Source organism: Sphaeramia orbicularis, chromosome 12 (assembly GCF_902148855.1).
Source record: "Sphaeramia orbicularis chromosome 12, fSphaOr1.1, whole genome shotgun sequence".
Taxonomy (NCBI): domain Eukaryota; kingdom Metazoa; phylum Chordata; class Actinopteri; order Kurtiformes; family Apogonidae; genus Sphaeramia; species Sphaeramia orbicularis.
Genome location: NC_043968.1, coordinates 28,332,752 through 28,346,922, shown reverse-complemented (window position 1 = coordinate 28,346,922; position 14,171 = coordinate 28,332,752). Strand labels below are relative to the sequence as shown.

Here is a 14,171-nt window from a genome sequence, read left to right as displayed (position 1 = left end):
CAGCTAAACTGTAATGGCACTCAAGAGAACACAGAGCTCCACCTCTGCCAGGACTCCACTGTTCTTCACGTTCTACAATGTTATGAACCCACGAACCAACCACGACGTATGGCGGATGTCTTCAGCTGCCACTGGTTGGTTACCATGGTAACAAAGGTCTTCTAATTTGTCAGTTGGTGACACTTACCAGTACTAAGTTAGCCTGGGGCTCTATATGGCTAAAAAAAGAAATTGAGAAATACTTGCAGCCTCCACCTCTTTTTATAGACTTGCTCCAAAATTTAAGGGGTTTATCCTCAACCCATGACCTACTCTGCGACTACATTTCATGAACTTCGGTGCAGTAGTTTATACGTAATGACAGAGATGGGCTGACAGTGCAGAGGTGATCACACCGTCTGGTTGTTGTAGGTAATAATACACACCATGGAAAGATTTTCTACCTGATTTACATTCATATTCACCACACTAAGTTGGATAAAACTAGGTATATATGAGTGCTAGAAAGTCATAGAGACTCCTTCAGCTACGATTAATACAGAGATTGAAGCTGTCTTCAGTAATGGTGGCTTTGGCTGAACTCAAACTTACACAGGTATGCACAAACACAGACACATAAAGATAAAACACACAATCAAAGCACTCTCTGTGAACCAAATCGGCTGGCAGAATGAGACGGTGCTAAGTGAAGTGAGTACAATAAGTGCCCAAGTCGTGCGAAGGTGCCTTGCTGTCTTTCCTGCGGTGTCAACTATAGCTCCCAGCAGTGAGCAGCAAAAAGCCCTGGAGAAATTAATGGGGAAGAGATGACAGCTGTGATGTGCACAATCTTACCAGCAAACACACTTTTGTGGCTAAAAATGGGAATCTGCTGCACTATCTGTTGTGTTTCTTTGACATGTACCATTTCACCTCCGACCTCCTTCAACCAACACATTTACATGAACACATATACACGACGCAAGTGTGCACATATGCAGACTGTCACCTGTGTGCACAAACTCCAGGTTTCTGGTGGTGTAATGGTGTTTTGCAGCACCCTGTGGTGTAATGGGCTTAGGCACTGCTCTGTCAGGGCCATTAGCTTGCTGTAGTCCGTATAATTACACAAAATGGGCACTCTGGCAAACAGTAGGTGCTAATGTAGGAGGTTTAGCAGAGGTAAAAGCTAACGTAGGATAGCACAGCCAAGTTGTCTTATAAAGAGTACATTCTTTTTCTGATAAAAAGCTAAGGACATATGCAAATGTTGTTGCTATGGAAATGTATTATGTTCCCAAATTATAATGTTTAATTAATGAACAACTCAGCAATAATTGTGACTAAGCTAATTTTTTTAATTAAATGTTAGACAGAGTACCTTCAAATTGTAAAAAGTTAAGCAGAATTAACTCAAACTAAACTAACATATAATTACATCATAAAAATCATCGGAAAATTAAATGTATGCCAAATTCCAAGTCCAAGATTGTGGGCTAGAAACTAATTCAAGTCTTGCCATTTCCTCTAAATGTAAAAAAAAAAAAAAAAAAATAAAAAAAAGCTTTGCTTCATTGATGTAAGCCCAGAGGAGTCAAGTACCGTCAGAAGATGGCACCTTAAATCAATCAAAAACATACACTGAGGCAAGAAAAAATTTATGAACTCTTTGGAATTTATTAGATTTTCATGGTAATTGGTCCTAAAATGTAATGTGGTCTGCATCTACGTCACTCTATAAATGCCTAATAGCTGTGTTCAATAAAGATATGTGGTATTAGGTTATAAACATTGGGTTTGTCTGTACTTTTGTCACATTTTAGGACCAAAAAATGCAAAAAACTATGCATTTTCATGAAACTGAAGACAGATCGACAACTGACAGAACCGCAAGTTTCATGAAAAGTTACTTAGGCACCAGAAAAAAAAAAAAAAAAAATCGAGTGTATTCTAACAATCCCTTGAGATGCACAGATTACTAGATTGTAAAAGGCACCACTCTAGCACATCACTGAATACTCCCGAAACAAAATGATGACGGACAGAAAGACATGCCGACTGCTATATCCTGGGGCATAAAAATGTGAGAGACATGTAAGTGGGTAGAATGTTTCGTGATTTAAATATCGTGGGAGTGTGAACAGGATTAAAGCGTGACAGAATGGATGACAGACTGGTTGAAAGCTTTCAGCCTGCATAAAGCCACAGGTGATGGTGAATTCGTGTTGAGGTCATCATTTGGATACTCCAGCCTCTGCTGACACCTCACAGAAGGTTTTATTTTTACGGTTTTAATTAAAATGCCGGAAAAGTACACGATTACTCTTCTAAAAAATATAGCTCCTGACAGTTTTTGTTTCAAATGAGTAGGTTTTAGCCTTGCACAAGTCAATGCCAACCCAATGACAAGTTCAAAACCCAGAAGTAAAAAAGCAGCCAGAAATAATTTAAGCACTAAAACAGTTATGTGGGCTTTTTCTGTGGATCAATCCATTTCCAGTGATAGATGGCTCTGCTTGAGTAGTTTCAGCATGTACACCTTCCGAGTTCAAAAGCAGTCAATTTGCAACCATTTGCCCCCTCTGCTAAAAATGGCATATGATTTTGTTTTTGCACCATTTCTACCACTCAAGATTTCTGTCAGCAGTGCACGAGTCGATCTAGCACAATGCATTTATCCTGTAGAGCTCTGCTTTTGGAAGACCGGGCTTAAAAATGTTCTTCTGCATTGGAGAGAGATGCACAATGCCCTACAGGGTGTCTTCAAATGCAAAACACCCCTCAAGAGTAAGACTATATTTTTCGGACACATACCTTAGGAATGGCCGAAAAGAGATAAAGATTTAATGAATATTTTGCTGGTGGCCTGTAAAAAGACTATCACCAGGAAAGGGCTATTACAGGAGAGCCCAACTTTAAATGGATGGATGGAAATCACAATGGATATTTATAAAATGGAAAAGATAACAGCATTTCTTAATCACAAATTGGAGCAATTTGCTGCATACTGGGAAAACTGGGTCAACTACGCCACACCCTATAGCAGTGTTTTTCAGCTGTGGGGTCGGCTGGAATTCAAATGGGGTCGTCTAAAATTGCTAGTAATTGATCAAAATAAAAAACAACTTACTAATAAAAAATATATGGTGAGTTGACAGAGACAATCACAATCCATAACAGACATGACAAACTGTGAAGCTGAAACTGAAGCACTGTGGTACTGTTTATCTGTCAAATGTTCATTGTGGTCAGTTTCAGATGCTGCAGCTCTTTCATGATTCATAGTTTGAGTTCTTGTTTGTTCAGTATTAATTGTCAGCCTTGTAAATCCAAGCTGAACTGACTGTACATATCCTGAGCAGGGAAAATCAAATTCTCACTTTGTGCAGTAATCTACACCTGGCTTTTCTGCCTCCGTCCATAAAAATACACATTATATACACTAAATGTCATCTAAAATTTAACGTTTATTTGCAACATAGTATAGCAAACTATTACACAATCAAAAACACATTAAGCTTAGCAAAAAAAATGTCTTTGTTTTGAATGTCTGGGGTCGCCAAAAATTTGTGATGTTAAAATGGGGTCATGAGCCAAAAAAGGTTGGGAACTACTGGTCTATAGGCCTGATTTTATTTTACAAATCAGTGTTTGTGTTGTATGGAATAGATCACTCCCTCCTTGTACATATATAGATATTTTTTTTCTTCTTTTATTTGGGTGTCTGCCTTCTTTTCAATGTTTGGACATAAAACAAAAATATTATTTAGGCATTTAGAGCAGACAACAGATGTATGATATATGTAAATATGATGTACCGAATGCGAATGTCTGATACTGTCAGATATTCAAAATCTTTTATTACCTCTGCCAGGAGGTATTGTGATCACTTTGCTTTGTGTGTTTGTTTGTTTAATTGTTAGCAACTTTACGGGAAAACTATTCCAACCATCTTTACCAACTTTTACCCACAGATAGACCTAGGCCCTGGAATGAACCCATTAAATTTTGGGCCAAGTAGGCCAAAGTTCAAGGTCACAGCAAGGTCACAAAATCTCAAATTTTCCAATCTCTCGTCATTTAGCAATTTTCGAAAATTCATAAAAAATTCAAAACGACTCTGATTAGCCTCCAATTTGATCCACCCGTAGCTTATAACAATATCTTGTATCTGGCACAAAATTGTCCACATCCACTGTGGAACGTGGACTCTGTGGACATTTCAATTTAACATTGAAAATCCCATTTACGACACATTTTTCATTATAATTCAACAAATATTGATTGAAATTTAATATAATTTGACATACACATGACTGGTACCAAGCTTCAACTTTTTCTGCTGTATGGAACAACCTTGAAACTGTTTAATTTAAAAAGAAATAGTCGATCCACACATGCACATCGTTCAGGGCGCTTGGCGGAGGTTTGCGTTCTCTAAACACTTGTTCCTTCAGCTATCACACTTTTAAACTCTGACAGCAGCCATTTTAGTCACTTTATATGAGATTTTTTTAATGTTAGCAAAACCAATAGAGTCTTTCAGTCTGCATTGGTATTTATTGATTATTTATTGTTGATTATTTATTGTTCAATATTTTTTTTATTGTTTTTCAAAACAGCCAAGTAGCTTACAGAAATACAAAGGAAGAATAGAAATTAATAAATACAAAAGAAAGAAAGAAAGAAAGAAAGAAAGAAAGAAAAAGAGAGACAGAGAAAAAAATCATTTTTAGTAAAGTAAAATAGGGCATACAAGTCAAGACGATAAGGTGTATGATGTTGCATCCCTAGTAAACTGGCAGGATTCCACACAAAGAGGTGAGTGGCATGTTATGGGCCACTTCCCAGCCAAGGTCTTCATTGGTTGGAGCCATACGGTCCAAAAAAGGCTGCCAAATCTTATAGAATGTCTTTAGATTATTACTCATGTTGTATCTAATCTCCATGTGAAGCACAGAGGTCAGGTCTGTCAACCATGTTTTGAAAAGAGGCCAAAGGCTTACGATGAGCCTTTTTGCGATCATCATCCCATACATGATAGTGCACTGGGCGGATTGTTGATTATTTAAATGCATTTATTCGTAGTTACTTTCAATGATCTTGTATTTGTACACTGATTTATTTATGTTTGTCGCATTGCACCTTGGATGTGGGCTGATGTCTGTGGTACGCTGCAAATGAATTGTCCCGTATGGGATAAATAGAGTTTTCTGAATCTGAATCTGATACTGAATGTCAATAAAAGAAAAAAAATGTTCCTCTAAATGAACAGTTATGATGGATGACTGGTTACCTCCATTCAACAGTACCATGAACTGGAACATACGACTCAATAAAACAGTGTGTGAACAGTTTAACTGGTGTCAGAAAGGTTAATGAAGAGTTCAGGAAATAAAAATATCAATAACAGAAACGTGTCTGTCCTCCCATTGTGAATAGATACTTCAGCATAAATACCTGAGTTCATGACCCAGCCCATTCCTCAAATCTTTCCACAAATTCTCTGTCTCTGTCTCTTACTCTGGGGCTGCTGAAGTCTGTTTATTCCTTATGAGCAGATCGATAGTGCTGTTTATTTGGCATTTTTGTGTCTTAACTGAGTTGAGCAGGGGGCATGCGGTTAGCTTATGAGCCGATACAATTCCTGCTCTGTTATTTTGTTATCTTAGAGCAAATACAGCCATAAAAGTCGGACACTGCCTATCTCTATTTTCCTCTCTCTTGCGGATAAACCTCAACCAGTGATAGTGTTGGCAATGACAGCAAGCTACTGATAAATGCTTTTGGGCGCCTACTGGCACAGGCAACTTGCATTGATCAAGGGAGCAACAACAAAATTGTGAGCGTGCGTTGTAGCACACTCATTCACTTTCTGTCTGCCCAATGCCATACCATGACTGATCACTACCGACTTTCCAAGCGGCTTTGGTCATCAAAATCATACACCACAATAATTCAGCGTACAGGCCCACACAAGTTACCCTTCCAGTGAACTTTACTTGTCAATGATGGAGAGCATGTAGGTGGCTGAGGATGAAAGAAGGATGTCACAGAATAAAAGGCAGTAATGGGTGGAGGAGTACATAATTACTTCCACTATATTAAGTCCTCTGTTTTCCTCTCATTTTTTCCCCCCTCTTTCCTTCTTGTTTTGGCACAAATGGATTCATATGCCAGATCGGGCGCAACACTCAATCAACAGGGTGATTATTAAAAGTTGTTTACCGGGGGTGGCCTTGTCTCACTTTGAACACTATTGACTACAGTACCATCCATCAGACGAGCTGCAAACCCCTGAGAGGATCTGCTCAATACAGGCCAAGTTTGGGAAGAAAGTTCTTGGAAAGAAATTGAGGAGGTCCTGTCATGATAAATGGGTGAAAACAATAGAAGTTAATCAAAGGAAGGACTAGGCTCTTTACTGGAAATTGCAAGGCGTTGATCTTATCAGGCACATACTGTTGTTCAAATATGGAGGTAAAAACTAAAGAAGTAAATACATAGAAAAGAATACTCAATTGTACAAGCCCTGGTCTGTCCCAAGATTAGTTTCATAGGGTTTACATTTCAAATGTGGTCTCACTGGCGATCGAGCCTTTATGTATAAGTGACATATGGATTTATAGTATTTTTTTTTGTTTGTTTGCTTGTTTTATCTTATCTTATGGACCAAGTTTTTGTGTCCTCGATAAAGCTTGAATGAATGAAATACATCAGCACCAGTGTGTGTACTTGCACATGCAAATTAAATTAAAGTTGTGTTTTAGCGGTAGAAAGCACTAGAACTACATCATTTACAATAAACTGCAAAATTGAGTTGGCATAGTTAAACATCTAGAGTGACCAGATGTCCTGATTAAACTGTGAGAGTTCCAATTTTCAAGCATTTGTCCTGGCGTCCTGACAGGGACACACTTTGTTTGGGTAATTGGACTGGATGGAAATTTTTCCCAAAATAAACAACAACAACAACAACAACAACAAAAAAAACAGATCTTTGTCAAATGTGTCACTGAGGCAAATTATGGCTGCATCAAGACCATAGACAGGGTAAACTTACACTTCAATTAATGTTGTGGAAAAAGCACAACATTTTTTATTACTGTTCTAAAATAAATTCTTTCACTGAATTGCAGCTCCAGCCTTTAAAAGAAATAGAAACAACAGTGATTTTTCTTTTTTTTTAAACGGACAGAATGATGGAACAATCTGTCAAACAATCAAAAGATCAAGAGTACTTGTCTTTGACTTTGGGTTAGGAAAGTGCATGACCAATCTGAACAGTGTCTTGATTTCTTTCCCCACTAAATCTCTCCTCATCATATGTTGCATTGGTCATTCCACTGAATCTTCTTTTGTAACAGTGCAATCCAGTGTCCTTTGAGTTCTAGTAAATCATAGGTGCACATTTTGCAAAAGCTTATTCAGAAAATACAAAAACTACATTCAAAGGGATGCAATCGTTTGTCTTTTACTGCTTTGATGCCTGAGTTTTCCAGTAAAATATCATGTCTGTCTTTTCACAATGAAAAAAAAACTCGAGATACAAAAACTGTGGAAAGTAAAAGAAAAACTTTAATTAATCTTAGGCTAACTAGTATATTCGCATTAGAAATGTGCAGATGTCTCTATCCACTGCTCAGTGTTTCATCTTCTCTGCATAAAATTAAAATTAATTACAATAATAATTCTAAACAAAGTTGTGTTCCCAGTCACAGTGACTGAAATGGTGCTGACATTTCCAGTACACTCTGGTTCCTCTGAGAGCTCTCCTTTCCTTTATTGCCAAGGCCGCCTAACCCAAGGCGTTCTCCACACGTTTTTGATCAGACGAAAGACACTGACATTTACAAAGGTCCACAGTTTTTCACACACCATTAATTAAAGTGAAAACAAATCTTTGTCTCCTTTCACTCTTCTTTCTCTCATTTTCTTTCCTCACTACAGCTCTCATGCATGTATTCAGGGAAGAAGAGATGTTACTTAAACAACTAACAGCTCTGCGGTTACACACAGTTAATATTCAGTTTCACAGCCTTAATGATCATTTTGGAACATGACATGGACTATTTAAGACTCACCGTTAGTGAAATCATAGGTAAAGAGTTAGAAATCCATGATCAAGAGGTTAAAGTGATGATCATGAAGTCCAGGCTTAATTTTGCTTGAAATGTGAGCATGTTCTCATATGCCAAAACATCAGATTGACCTCTAAAATGAAACATACTGTCTAGTAGGAAATTATGAAAAAAAAGACAATAAAATGAAACATTTTTGTATAATCACTGTAACATTTACCTTTACCTGCAAATTACATTGCATTTCATTTAAACACGAAGCATGGAATATACTGCATGTTATATGAGATGTGTGAAAAATAATATACACGTCTTATAGGGAAATGGAGTTTATGTACAATACAATATGTAGAGGGGTTAATTATAAGCTACTGTATCCACATATCTGTACTTGCCAGTAGAAATGATATGAACTGTAGATGTCTCCTAAATAGAATACAGTCTGTACATTGGTTATAAAAGCCTTTTAAAATGTAGACATAGGTGTCAAGGAAAATAGCTGTGAAGAATTCTGGGCTGTTGGCCATGCACAGCGTCTGTATGAACTTAAAGAAGCTAAAGAGAGAAACTGTATGGTTTTTAATATTTTTTGAAAAAATATACAAGTTAGAAATTAAAATGTGCACTAAAACGTTGAGCAAACTCTGTTTTAAAGTTTACTTAACTTTATGCACACAGTAAGCATTTGTATCTCAAGTAATGGAGAATATGGCAATAGTGAAAATATAAATATATTAGTGACAATAACAAAAAAATCTGTGAGAGTGCAGCCACTGGAATAAGGTAAAATCATTTATTTTGCTTTATTTTCTGTAATCTTGAGAGAAAATATAACAAACTGCACAGACATTTGCAGAGTCTGAAACCTGAGGACTTTTCAGTTTTTCATTTGATTACTATTATCTTTTTTTTTTTTTTTTTTTTTACAAATAATTTTTATTCATTTGTTTCTTTATTTGTTATCTTTTAATGGTCCATTGTCATATATTTAGCAGGTACACATCATAAGCAAACAGCTCCGCAAACGCAGATTTAGAAACATGAGTGCACACGTTGTTCATAGTCGTTCAGAGGTCCTTCTACACTAGTCCTATTGGTATCCAGAGGATGCACACACTATGTAAAACAGTGCTGACTGTGCTGGCCGTAAAACAGCGGTGCAAACCCACCACTACACAAACCTCTATTTGCATATGGCTGTGTGTGACAGGTGATTCAGGAATGTGCGAATGGCATTATGTGGTATGTGGATAGAATGAGCATGCTCATGTTAGAGCATCTATGAATAAATGATTTTGAGTGGAGGAAAAACATGTGTGTAATGTATGTGTGCGCACATGTGCAAACTTATCCATGCGGCCCAGGCCAGCAGTTGGTAGTAGTGTGATAGCTGAGGTGGAACGGTAGAAGCTAGATTGCTTGGGGAGTGTTATACTCCTTCCTTCATCCTTCTTTTCATTTAGCAGCTTAGCCAATCCAATCCCACAAACAAGGCAGGAGATTCACACTTACTCGCCTTACTATGTTGATAACAATGCATGAATTATCCATTTTAAATTACTTTCTACATGCATTTTTTAATTAAAACTATTAAAGTGAATCATTAATTCACTTGCCCTCTTAAGACCACAAGCATGTAACTCACGAGTAGTTTGTCATACACCGCTGCTCTTCTCATTTTACGTTTTACATTAAAGCTCACACTTTCAGTGAGTTGCTACAACAGTGACTGAAACTATTTAGAGGATCTGAGTCACAAACTTATCTCAACAAAACAACTACGCATTTATGTCCTTCACATCTGTACATATGAACTTTTGCATCCCTGTTTGAATGTCATGTGTCGCAACTTTGGGAAAAGGAGGAAACCAGTAGAAAAGCACTATGAGGTAAACAAGTTATTAATGTGTACAAAGACTGCACAGCTCCCAAACTCATCAAAGCACAAATCAATCAAAACGACAAATGTACAGCTATGAAACACAACCTACAAGATGTTAATTTTGTACAAAGCTAACTAGCTGTTACAAGTCTAGTTTCCCTCTAGGCTTGAGAATAATAGGGGAAGCAGTTCAGTATAATAATGAGCAGATTGATGAGAACAGGTTGCAAACCTTTATTAAATTGCTGGAAGCATGAGTGTGTATGCGCATGATTGCAAAGGCTGTAATGATTTTTGCAAACTACTTTTGTTACTTGTGTACTAATTGACTTATGCCATCTTGTACACATAAACTAAGGATGTTTTTGCATGTTTTATTAGTTATTAAAAAATGTAAAGTCACGGCTGCATTGAGAGTGTACTAGTATTTGACTTGTGAAAAGTTCTCTTTTAAGCTCCCCAAAACCCTGTCCTCTTGATGTCAATGATGAACCGCCATGTGCCAGAAAGAAGACAGGGGAAGGGGACAGAGAAAGCACAAGAGTAGGTGACAGAATGAGACAGTGAAGAACACAACAAAAGATGAAGCAGCAGAAAAAAAAATAAAACGGCGTCACAAAAAGAGCAGCAGGGAATTAGAACAGCAACCAAGAAGAGGCAACAGACAGACAGTGGGACAGAAAGAGAGGAAAAGCAGACATGAGAGTAGAGGGATGCGAGGGTAGCTGGGTAAAGCATGTGGAGATAAGAGCTGTTCAACAGGCCCTTAAGAACCTGGCAGACCCACGTTTGAACTCTGAGGCTCAGTGGATCAGAGGCAGAAATCTCCTGGAATTAAACCACCAAAGCCGAGAAGAGAAGAAATCTTTACTTTTCTTTTTCCCAACTGACTCTAATCTGTGTCAAAATTTCTTAGGAAATTACATTAAAAAAGTTCAGTCTCACGTACAAGTTTGCATTTTTACATAAATTACTGGCTGTTTTGGACCGTTCATTTCAACATACATCCCATCTTTTGCCCAGTTTGCCTAGCTAATTTGTTGAAATGTAAAATGGTGTGCTCTTAAGACTTGATAGACCAATTGTCATTATGGTGAGTCATATGGGGACTTAGATATTGGTACATTTAAGAGGAACACTGGAAAAAATCTAAATCTTACCAAGTGTATTTGTCCTCATTTTTGGTCAAAATATCTCATCCCACTTAAAATGAGATATAATCACCCAAAGAGTAACTTTTCAGAGAGATGTAAGAACTTATTTTCAGACAAGAGATCTTGAAAATCTTGTTTCAAGAAATCTTACCAAGACAATTTTCACTTGATTTATTGGCAGATTTTTTTTTGCTTAATTCAAGCAAAAAAAAATCTGCCAATGGAACAAGTGAAAATTATCTTGGTAAGATTTCTTGAAATAAGATTTTCAAGATCTATTGTCTAAAAATAAGTTCTAATATCTCACTGAAAAGTAACTTTTTTTTTAGGTGATTATGTCTCATTTTAAGTTTGATGAGATATTTTGACAAGAAATGAGAAAAATACACTTGATAAGATTTTGATTTTTTTCCAGTGAATCAGACACATCTAATGGAGTCAGCCAAGACCTTAGAAAAATTTACTTCCACAACTCACTCTTTCTTCAAGAGAAATAAAAAAAAAAGGAAGATACTACTTTCATCTGTTAAAAATAATTAGAAGCAAATGCAAAGATCTAACTAGAACAAAAGTAACTTTGGACAACATTCAAGAACCTGGTAATGATGTTGGAGGTAACTGGACTGAAAAGATATTATACACAATAAAGAAAGCAACCACAGTAAAATGGTGTTTTCCGGGATATATTTTTATGTGTGAAATGCTCCTAAACTTACCTCATGAATGGTAATAACAGGGTTTAAAGAGACAATAATTTAATTCAAAATTTGTGACCAAGGAGGCGTATAAAGAAAATCTGCAGGAGCATAGGCTTAAAAAAAGACACCACCACAGAATATTAACAAAGTTAATTTGAGAATATAATGAAATAAATAAGAGCTGAAACAGGGCCAAATGAACAGAGGAAATATATACTGAAAAGAAATGCTTAATGTTGTGAAATTGAGTTTGAATACATTCAGCCAATGCGCAGTATATATAAAATTAAGCCCTTATGATAGACAATGAGTGGTGATTTGCTGTATAGTGGGCAGGGGGGCATGTAAGGATGGTATTTGGGCTGTATGTGTCTTTGAGTGGAGACAAAGAAGAGACCACAAAAACACTGCTCATCCACTAAATTTCATGGGAATTGGTACAGTTATTTTTGCAACACCCTGACAGACAAACAGAGGTGGATAATTACATATCCTCCTTGGTAGAAGTAATCAACAGCAAAGAAACACAGGAAATTTAATAAAAAAGTAAAAACAGCCAGGAATTAGAAACCTCTTAGAAAAGATCTTTGTGAGACAAGCTCTAAAGTTTGATGCAGTATCTGTGGAGTATTCCTACCACAGGGTTTTATTAAGGGGTGAAGGAGTGCAGAGTAAAAAAAAAAAAAAAGAAGTAATTCTGCAGGAAAGTTTGGACTGACAGTGGAGTGAACGCCTGAATACATGTTGGAAATACTTACTGCTGACTTGGTTTTCAATAATCTGATCTTTGCTCAACACCACAGAAAAGTTTTAACAACACGAATAAAGGAGAAAATCTTCAAAATAATGTGAAAAAAGCATAGGGTAAGGGAAGGTTTTTGTTACTGTTTGTGACGGTGAAATGCGAAGGTGAGCGCATTGTAGCGACGTAAAGTTCAGCATTCTGTGTACACACTTCAAAAGACTGCAGAAATCCATCTAAGAATAACATATAACCTTGACTTATAACCCTAAGGTCAATGTGAAATGAAATCCACCAAAAAGTCAAAATTCAATCTGACAGTGAACTTGAATTGGAGAAGGGCGAGCAATGTCAAGAAAAGACCGAAAGAAAGAACAGATGAGTCATTTGATGTCTTGCCTTCGAATTCCAGCAGCCTCCAGTGTCACCATCAGAGAATCAGCTTTAATCAACTGTCCTCCACCTAAAACCCAGGATCTTTAGAACCTTTACCCTCTCACTTCTTTCACTTTTGAAGACGTCTTCTGATTTATTACATTGTGGCACTCGCTGAAAAGATGGTATGGTGGGTTTGAATATTAATGTCAGAAACATACATTATGCCGTTTTAACCCCCTTCATCAGCTCTTATGTGTATTGGTTTTAGCCCCTCTTCCATGTGATCCATCCCCCAAGACGTGCAGAGAGTGCCAGAAGAAATTTAGGAGGGTAACAATACAACTCAACTTCAATTAAGTAAATATTAATAGAGCTCAATGGAAATAATCACTGCAATTGGGATTCAGTGTCAGTCACAGCAATTGAGCTTTAAAGTTTTATATGTTCTCACTTCTCAAACCTTCTTATTGCCACCCTGATCCTCTCCTACTTCTTTTCCTCTCATCTTCATGAGGATGGATACTTTGCCCTTGGCAGAGCACTTAGTAGTCTAGATGAGAAGTCAGCTAGTAGGTGAAACTATATGAAATTAGGAGAAAGTTCTTCTTTTATGTGTGTGTCATTATATGTGATTAAAGGTGGGTCGTGAATAAGTGACAGGATCAGTGGAAAACAAAGCAGTATATTCAAAACCGCACACTTATACACACCAAAACAAAATCCACCTTCAAAAGGAAAAAACAAAAAGGAGTGTGACCATGCAGAATAAGTTTCAGTGTTTCACAAAGAATTTTTATGGATTTTACTCTGTGTGTAATCTTCAGACATGGATTACAAAAGGAATCCACCCGTAAAGAATAAATGATACTTTATCTCTAATGTGTCATCGTGTTGTCGGTACTCTAATTAGCTCAAACTGTATGCCAGTTAAGTTTTCTTTTCCTACTTCTCTTCAAAGGCGAGTATTTTTTCCTGCTGCAGCCAAGCGAAACGACTGAAAACACGGTGGAAATCACAGAATAGAGATGGAACGGGTAACAAAGTTAAGTAAAGAGCTGTGAATAGATGAGAAGTAGTAAATATTGGACAAAACACAAGAGAGAACCAAAAAAAAAAAAGGAGAATTTGCGCATTAAAAAAAAAAAAAAAAAAGTAGGAAAGAGGAGCGAAGAGAGCAGCCAAAGAGCAGAGATGATGTTTGTATGTGATGATATTAGACCGTATTGCTACTGTTAAGAGGCCAGGTCCCCCAGTGAG

The 14,171-nt window shown here is 37.0% G+C and overlaps 1 protein-coding gene across 2 annotated transcripts in view; it reads right to left on the bottom strand.

Annotated features, from left to right (window-relative positions):
• tbc1d22a (TBC1 domain family, member 22a) overlaps positions 1-14,171 on the bottom strand; it is a 125,198-nt gene that overhangs the window by 14,265 nt on the left and 96,762 nt on the right. The gene's annotated exons all lie outside the window — the stretch shown is intronic.